A 9,406-nucleotide genomic window follows, 5' to 3' on the forward strand; every position below is an offset into this window, starting at 1 on the left:
AACCCGGGAGGCGGAGCTTGCAGTGAGCTGAGATCTGGCCACAGCACTCCAGCCTGGGTGACAGAGCGAGACTCCGTCTCAAAAAAAAAAAAAAAACAAAAAAAAACAAAGAGTGCAGTTCATTCCTCTCCCTTTCTTCTCCATGATCTGAGAGGGACAGTTTAAGAAATGCAGATGCCCAGGCTCCACTGACAGCCACTTAGAAGCAGGCCTTTCAAAACTGCCATCCCTAAGACCGCCCTCTTCACTCCCCTCTACACATGGTCTTCCCCAACCTTCCCCATCACAATCAGGAGCTCGGTCTTCCACCTCCAGCAAACACCTGGAGACTGTCCTTAACTCATTCCTCCATCATGTTCCACATCCAATCCGTAAGAAAAGAATGTCAGCACCACCTTCCCAAGAAATTCTGAATTATGTGTCACCTCCCCTAGCATCCAGAGTCACACACGGCCCCACAACCAACAAGGTCCTCCTTACAGGACCACACCCCTGCTCACCGCCCTCACATAGTCTCTTGCCACCATCCAAGAGCAGCGTCCTCCTGCAAGCTTTGGACAGGCCACCTTCATTCCCCTCTCAGGGCTTTTGCCCCAGTTGTTTCCTGCCCTGGAATGCTGGTCCCCTAGTCTGGCTCCTTCTTCCCTTTGTGGAATTGCTCGTGCAGACGCCTTCTCTGATTCCCTATCTAAAATTTTTGCTCAGCCAGGCACAGTGGTTCATATCTGTAATCCCAGCACTTTGGGAGGCTCAGGTGGGAGGATCCTTTGAGCCCAGGAGTTCAAGACCAGCTTGGGCAACATGGCAAAACCCCATCTCCACAAAAATATTTTTAAAAATTAGCCAGGCATGGTGGTGCACACCTGCAGTCCTAGCTACTCAGGAAGCTGAGGCAGGAGGATCACTTAAGCCCAGGAGTCTGAGGCTGCAGTGAGCTATGATCACACCACTACACTCCAGCCTGGGAGACAGAGTGAGACCCTGTCTCAAAAAATAAAATATCCAGGAGCAGTGGTTCACACATGTAATCCTAGCACTTTGGGAGACCAAGGGGGGGTGGATCACCTGAGGTCAGGAGTTCAAGACCAGCCTGACCAATATGGTGAAACCCCATCTCTACTAAAGATACAATAATTAGCTGGGCATGGTGGTGGGCGCTGGTAATCCCAGCTACTCAGGAGGCTGAGCCAGAAGAAGTGCTGAACCCGGGAGGCAGAGCTTGCGGTGAGCCGAGGTCACACCACTGCACTCCAGCCTGGGCGATAGAGCGAGACTCCATCTCAAAAATAAAATAAAACAAAATAAAATAAAATAAGAGTTGTTTTCCTCCTCTCCTACCCTCCCCTCTAGCCAATCTCTGTCCCCTTATGCATTTTTATTGTCCTTATAGCATGTCACTCTCTGAAATGATTTCTTCTTAATTTTATGTGTTGACTGTCTCCTATGAGCACCATAAAGGCAGGGTCACATCCCCCTCATTTACCACTGGAATGGAACAATTCCTGGGCCAGAACAGTGTGCTCAAAAAGCATCTGTTGACCGCCTCCAAGAGTCCAGTAACTTCAAGCAAACTGAGCAGGAAAGAGCACCAACAACTCTTGAGTTGCCAATGGCCGGTTTCAGCACCTCAGACAGGGAGGCCCACGGCCGAGCTCCTGCCATTGCATCTGAGGCCTCCAGCGCTAAGGGAAAAGCCCTGGGCCTCTTCCCCTTTTGGCCTCCTTCTCTGCTGGGGCTGCCCCACTTTCCACAGGAGTTGGTGACGGGGCACGCGTTGGCCCCGGCACTCCACGCCCAGAGCCCCGGGCAGGAGAGCACCTTCTCCCTTTCTTGGCCTCACCACCAGGACCGGCAAGCTTTTCAATTCCCCCATCTGCAAGACAGGGACAAAGAATGCTTTGTCACCCCACCTACTTCTCACGGGTGTTATGAAACAACTGTTTGCTCGGAAAACACTTTGAGCAACTTGGGGAAAGGTGCCCGGGGCTCAGATGACGCCTGTTGCATTCGATCCGGGCCAAGAAAGTGCTGTGCCAACTAGTCATCCGGTCACCGCCGCACCCCCCGGAGGAGCGGGAGGCACAGCAGCTTCTCCTGTGTCTCCAAGCCTGTGTCACCAAGCCCGCTGGCCCTGCTGCGGTCCCAGAATCTGCCCACAAGGTGTGTGTGTGTTCCTGGGGCTGCCTGAGCCACTGGTTTCGGCAGAATCTGAGCTCTCTATGGGCCTGGACAGTGGCCTCCAAACACCCAGCCTACCCTTAGCCAGGAAGAAGGGCCGAGGGCCACCTGGGGATAACCTACCTGAGCTCCTGCCCTGCAGGGCGGGGCTTAGATTTTGCTGCCAGCATCCCGGGCAGGGAGCTGGGAACAAAGGCAAGTGGTCTTGGCTCCCCAGCCTGGGGAGGGCAGATCGTAACCTGCAGGCAGGCAGGTGCCTCCCGAGCCGACAGCAGTGGCAGCAGCCACCTAGTTACTATGACAACCATACTTGGCCACCATCACTCTGTCCCCAAGAGGGGCCGGCCCCAACCCTGACCACGCAGGGTTACCCAGGGCTGCCCGAGGTTGAGAATGGAGAAGAACCGAGGCGAAGGCAGGCTGAGGGCCAATGGGCACACCTTCCCTTTGGTCAACAGCTCAATCTTAGCTTTGGACTGGACTTTGGACTCAAAGGTGGGACAGGTCTCTCTCTCTCTCTGCAGTATCCACCCCAGGCTGCTGCTTCAAGAGAAACCCTCTCCCTACAGGTGACTTCAGCAAGGCCTTTCGCAGACAGTGCACAGCAGACAGCATGCATGTTTAATTATAATTCTCTCGCATAGGCAGGGCTGGCTATATACAGTATGTCTGCCTGTTACTAATTATATTTACTTTCAAACGAAGTGGGGGGAGATCTTCTGAAGATGAGTCAGAAAACAAAAAAGCCCTTCGTTGTTATGAAAGCAGGGGAACGTCTCCTGAGAGCATCTGGAGCAGCGCTGTCACTGCCTGACAGTGGAAAACCTGAGCGCCAAGCCAGCCAACCCGGTAAACACCACATGCTGGCTTTCCTGGCCCAGCGTCCCTTCAAGCCAGTGCCTGAACTGCATACCAAGCCACAATCAATAGGAAAGGCGTTCTCCCTCCCGGACAGAGCAGCATTTAGAGCCTGGCTGGCTCTTCCTGCAAAGACAGGGCGACTCGGCGATCTGCTGTCACCTTAATTGGGAGGCAGTGTTCCAGTTGAAACACAGCAAAGCTTTTTTCCCTCATCAAAGGAGAAGCATTCTGACCAGATGGCTGAAATGAAAAGGCTTCATCCTCAGCCTCCACACAGCCGACGGTGTTATTAATAACAACACTGCGAATGCCACAAATCACATGCGAACACCTAGAAACCCAAAATAGTCACCACATGCAGAGCAGAAGTCGTCCGCGCTTTGGCGGCGATTAGATCATTGTGCTAATTTCAGCTGGACGCGGCCTCACACACACACACATGTGGACTCACATCCGTGTCTGTCTGTGTATTTGAGGTCCGCAAGTGTGAGGTGCCTGAGGCTGTTTGGGGGGAACTGGTCCCCAGGCCCCACTCAGCCATCAGCTGCCTCCTCTGAGAAGACTGTGTGGGCAGCCCTGCCTCCTCTCCACACAGACGCCAGAGCGTAAGCCCAGCCGAGGGTGACACATCCGCCCAGGAGAGCCATGCGAACTCACACTGTTCAGAATGGGTTTTCCAATCATTTTTTAAACAGCCACACTTGTTTTGTTTGCTTTCTTCCAGGAAGGCTGCACTGTTTTGGAAAAGTAGGGGGAGGACATTTTTTTAAATGAGTTCACTTCCTGAGTCTTTAAAACATTTCCCCGTAGACAGAGTATTGAGAAGCTGTGGCCAGAGGGCGCAGCGGTTTCAGGTGGGCGGCACCCGGAGTATGAGGATGAGAGCATGTCCCCGACCCGTGCTCTTCACAAGCCATCCACAGGGGAACTGAAGTTGGCAACTAGACAGCAATGCAAGAGCCGGGAGCGCGTCCCTTCCCAAACCCCCACCCCACTTCCTATCACCCTCCAAGAAAATGTTTCTAAAGCCACTTTGGAATTCGGAATGGGTTTTCCTGTTTGTCCAGGCACGGTTGAATTATGAAATCACATTATTCAAAGGAGAAGAGAAAACATAGATATGAGAGACTAGTCACTGAAGATTTTATTAGGAAGGAATTATGAGGGTGGACAGCATGAATCAAAGTGCTTTTTCTCAGGCATTATTTTACCCGTTACTCGTGGTCGCCCTGTGAAGCAAATGGCGGTATGCCTATTTCACAGGTGAGAGCCCGAGAGGTGAGGCGGCAATCCTAGGGACCCTCTACCCACTCCCACAGACTAAGTCAGCTTCCCTGCTGTACCCCCTCTTAGCAATCTGCACCATTCCTTCATTGCTGGAGTCATCACTGGAAGCAAAAGTTATTTGCAGGGTGAGTTGGCCTATGTCGATCACTCCCCATTAGAATGAAAACTCCATGAAGACAGGCACTTGTCTTATTCACAAAGGTACCCAGACTGGGCACAGTGCCTTGAGCACAGTAGCTTTGAAGTATGTATTTATTGAAGAGATTAAAAAAAAAAAAGCCAGGCATGGTGGCTCCCACCTGTAATCCCAGCACTTTGGGAGGCCGAGGTAGGTGGATCACTTGAGGTCAGGAGTTCAAGACCAGCCTGGCCAACATGGCAAAACTCCATCTCTACTAAAAAAAATATATATTTTATATACGCGCAGTGGTGGGCGCCTGTAATCCCAGCTACTTGGGAGGCTGAGGTTGAACTGAACCCGAGAGGCAGAGTTTGCAGTGAGCCGAGATCACGTGACCTCACTCCAGTCTGGGCAACAGATCGAGACTCCATCTGAAAAACAACAACAACAACAGAAAACAAAAAAAACAACAACAAAAAAAAACCTCTTGTTCTGAAGGAAGAAAGAAGGCCCAAAAAGAGAAACATGGCAGCGCTGAGCATGCCAGCAGAAACATACATGATCCTTTTCAAAACCAGTGCCACAAACCCTTCCAAATTCACAAAACCCTGGGGCCTGGAGGGCCTGGTACCTGGGCAGTGAATAGGCCTTTCCACTTCCTATCAAGGCACTGGACGGGTAGGTACAGGGAGTGTCCCCACATGCAGCAGATGGGGTACGAGTGCCCTTCCAGCAAATGGAGAATCAAAGACAGAGACAGCAGTGCTTTATCCTGAAAGTAGCTTGACCAGCAAGGGCAGAGCTTGGCATCAGACCTATTAGCCCTGCCCATAATCCCCTGATCAGATCACAGATGGAAGCAATGCTCTAGTTTTCAGAGCAATGGTCCAAACTCTAGCTTTGCCCCACAAAGATGACACCAAGCCTCAAAGTGTGGGGGCCTGGTCACTGAGAAAGCCTCCCTTTTCCCACCCTGGCTCCCCCTGCTCCCTTCAAAGTCCCCAGCCTTCACTAGAGTGGATCATGAGATGAGGAAGAACAGCAGTTGGAAGAGCAGGCAGAAAAGGAGGGCTGGAAAGAGGAAGGACCCTCCCACCGCCTCACCAAACTGAAGGCTGTGCTCCCAGCAGGCCTGCTGGGGTCTTGTCTTCCATGTGGTCTGAGACACAAGCATTTGTAAAGGCCTATTGGCTCACTGTGTTCCCGGCCGTGTCTTAGCGCTAGAACTCCTCAGGAAAAACACAGAGCCCTGCCCTCGAAAGGCTTCCAGTCTCACAGCAAACCAAATAGTACAGCTTAGCGGTCTCCAAGCACAGAGGCTGTTTGCCATTCCTGGCTTTTCCATTCTCCCAAGTCGGGGTGAGGAAGTTGTGCTGTTCCATCCTCAAACCAAGCCAGGCACTCCCTTTGGGCCTCTTAGTTTCTGACTCCTGCCGGGCCAAGGTTTATGAGAAAGTGGACGCCGTCATTTCTAGGAGAAACAGAAGTGGGGAAGTTGTAACACACCACCCCTGATGAGACCACACTCGGTTCTCGGGTCACACAGAGTAAATGGGGACAGTTTGACTCATCACATCTCTTTTCCTCTGGTAAGTGGCCCTCTGGAGCTGCGGCATACATGCCGAACTCAGGGCCCAGAAGAGTCAGGACTACCCACCCCGTGGGCACCGTGTGTAACACACACCAGAAAACGCCCGAGACCCGTGACACGCTACTTAGCAGCCGTCCCGGAGCACAGGAAAGCGCGCCTTCCACCATGAATTCTCTCCAAAAGCCATCTGACTACAGCAGCTCTGATGACTTTGTTCTTACAGTTACATTTTAACTGACAAAGTTTAACAACAACTATGACTTACAGCCTTCTAAAATTGGCAGCAAAACAATGAACTGAGGAAGTAATGGAAAAAAAACACACGTGAAGCCACTCAGTACCATGCATGATTTCTGTCATTTCTGAACATGAGTATATGTGTTATGTGTATGTGTGTGTTATGTATATGTGTGTATATGTGTGTATGAATGTGCTATGTGTGTGTTGTGTGTGTATGGGTATGTGTTATGTGTGTGCACGTGTATTGTGTGTTGTGTTGCGTGTATGTGTATGTAGGTTATATATGTGTGCTATTTGTATGTTACAGGTTGTGTGCATATGTTATATATGTGTGCTGTTTGTATGTTACATGTTACGTGTGTGCATATGTGTGTTATATGTGTTGTGTGTGTTATGTGTGTGCATGTGTGTTGTGTGTTTGTGTGTTATGTGTTATGTGTGTGTTATGCGCATGTCTGTTATGTGTGGTGTGTATGTGTGTGCTGTGTGTGTACATGTATGTATGTCGTGTATGAGTATGTGTATTGTGTTGTGTGCGTGTGCTGTGTGTGCATGTGTTATGTGTTGTGTGTGCATGTATGTGTGTGTTATGTGCATGTGTTGTGTGTGTTGTGTGCATGTATGTGTGTTGTGTGCATGTGTGTGTGCTATGTGCATGTGTGTTATGTGTGGTGTGTGCATGTGTGTGTGCTATGTGCATGTGTGTTATGTGTGGTGTGTGCATGTGTGTTATGTGTGGTGTGTGCATGTGTGTTATGTGCATGTGTGTTATGTGTGGTGTGTGCATGTGTGTTGTGTGGTGTGTGCATGTGTGTGTTATGTGCATGTGTGTTATGTGTGGTGTGTGCATGTGTGTTATGTGTGGTGTGTGCATGTGTGTTACGTGTGGTGTGTGCATGTGTGTTATGTGCATGTGTTATGTGTGGTGTGTGCATGTGTGTGTTATGTGCATGTGTTATGTGTGGTGTGTGTGTTATGTGTGGTGTGTGCATGTGTGTGCATGTGTGTTATGTGCATGTGTGTTGTGTGTTGTGTGCATGTGTGTTATGTGCATGTGTGTTATGTGTGTTGTGTGCATGTGTGTTATGTGCATGTGTTATGTGTGTTGTGTGCACGTGTGTTATGTGTGGTGTGTGCATGTGTGTGCTATGTGCATGTGTGTTATGTGTGGTGTGTGCATGTGTGTTATGTGTGGTGTGTGCATGTGTGTGTGCTATGTGCATGTGTGTTATGTGTGTTGTGTGCACGTGTGTTATGTGTGGTGTGTGCATGTGTGTGCTATGTGCATGTGTGTTATGTGTGGTGTGTGCATGTGTGTTATGTGTGGTGTGTGCATGTGTGTGTGCTATGTGCATGTGTGTTATGTGTGGGGTGTGTGTTTTCTAATGGTAGAAAATATTTTCCAGACACACTGTCCTGGCGTTCCCAAGCACATATTTATGCCAGGTTTATAAAAAGCGGCTGCAGACAGCATTGGCTGAAGGCTTGCTTTGCTGTCTGGCTTCCAGAAGGCGCATTGGTTCTCACTCTGTCACCAGGACTTGGCTTTACCTTTTCAAACCCTCTAACTTTCTGCATCGTGCACCTGAGGGAGACACGCCTGTGGCTCAGAGTGAACCAGAACAAAGTCCACCTCTCCCTCTTCTAAGCTTTCATAGTACACTTTTTATTTGCAACGTGCTTGAATGACGTGTTGTGATCATTTTTAGTCCATCAAAATCGTCGAACAGATACAAAAAGGAGTGTTCCAAGGCTCATTTCACAAATATCTGGGTGGCTCAGAGAGGCGGAGTGATTCAAGCACAATCAGCAGCGGTTTTCTGAATTTTTAGAACATCGGGCAGAGCCCTCCACAGGTCCGTTGAGGCCAAACTGTCTCTTCACCCACTGGCTCTGGTTTCAGTAAGATGCCCTTTTCCATAGGCCTAAGCCTCTCCAGTCCTTCCCCACATACGCCCTGTGGTCTCTCCCGCCCCCGACCAGTGAGAAGCTCCAGCCTCTACTTTGCCTGCCTTTGGTTCGTCCCCCACCCAACACCCCAGGAAACCCCGAGGGGCTGTCATCTCCTGTGTCCAGATCCACACTCTTCTGCCAGTTTTCTCACTGACCTGGGATGGGGACTCCACTTACTTCCTTCCTCCACCATGGGCTTAATAAAGACAATAATAACCTGCTTTGTAGCTCTCCTGGAGGTGACTAATTGGTTAATCTTGGAAAGGCCCTTTGAAGATGAAAAGCCAGTATTACTCACGGGGTTGAAGGCATGCACCTGCCCCAGTCTGGGCCTGAGTCAGCAGAGAATGGCCTCCCACCTGCAAGCAGGCTGGGAGAGCTGGCCGGGGCCCCTGCTCAAGGTCAAGGTTGGCCAACAGAGGGGTGTGGAGAGCACACCTGGCACCTGTGGCAGGGAAACCAAGAGGCCTTGGCGGCCTGCGCTGGGCGAACCATTCCAACTCTGGGAACTGTGGCCCATCAGCATTGGCAAGGTGTAATAAGCCTTCCAGTAACTCTGCCAAGAGGGCAGCACATGTCAGGAGCGGCAATCGAGACAGTATTTCCTGGTCATTGTTTAGGGAAAATGCTTTTCTCACTGCAAAGCCCTCCCATTTTCTCCTTCCTCTGGAGGAAGGGGAACCAGGGGAGGTAAGTAGGGCATAGAGCTATAGGACCTGAGATTTCACATGCAAGCTGTGGGCAGCAGGGCTCTCTGCTTTTCCAGCTCGTGGATATCCTCAGCCTGTCTCCTACTCATCTCTCCAAGGAAAAGGAAGTGGCAGCGAGAACTGGGAACCACCTAAAGAAATTAAAAATAGAACTACCACATGATCCAGCAATCTTCCTTCTGGGTATATACCCAAAAGAGAGAAAATCAGCACCTAGGAGAGGTAGCTGCACTCCTGTGTTCACAACAGGCAAGATAGAGAAGAAACCTGGGTGTCCACTGTGAACAAATGAGTCAAGAAAATGTGTGCACTCAACAGGAATGGGGAAAGAAAGAGTGAAGAAATAGAGAAGGAAAGGAGAGAAAGGAAGCAAGAGAAGGGAAGGGAAGGGAAGGGAAGGAGGGAGGGAAAGGAAGGGAAGGGAAGGGAAGAGAAGGCAGGGGAGGAGAGGGGAGGGGAGGGGAG

This window comes from Colobus angolensis, unplaced genomic scaffold (assembly GCF_000951035.1).
Source record: "Colobus angolensis palliatus isolate OR3802 unplaced genomic scaffold, Cang.pa_1.0 Scaffold148, whole genome shotgun sequence".
Classification (NCBI taxonomy): domain Eukaryota; kingdom Metazoa; phylum Chordata; class Mammalia; order Primates; family Cercopithecidae; genus Colobus; species Colobus angolensis.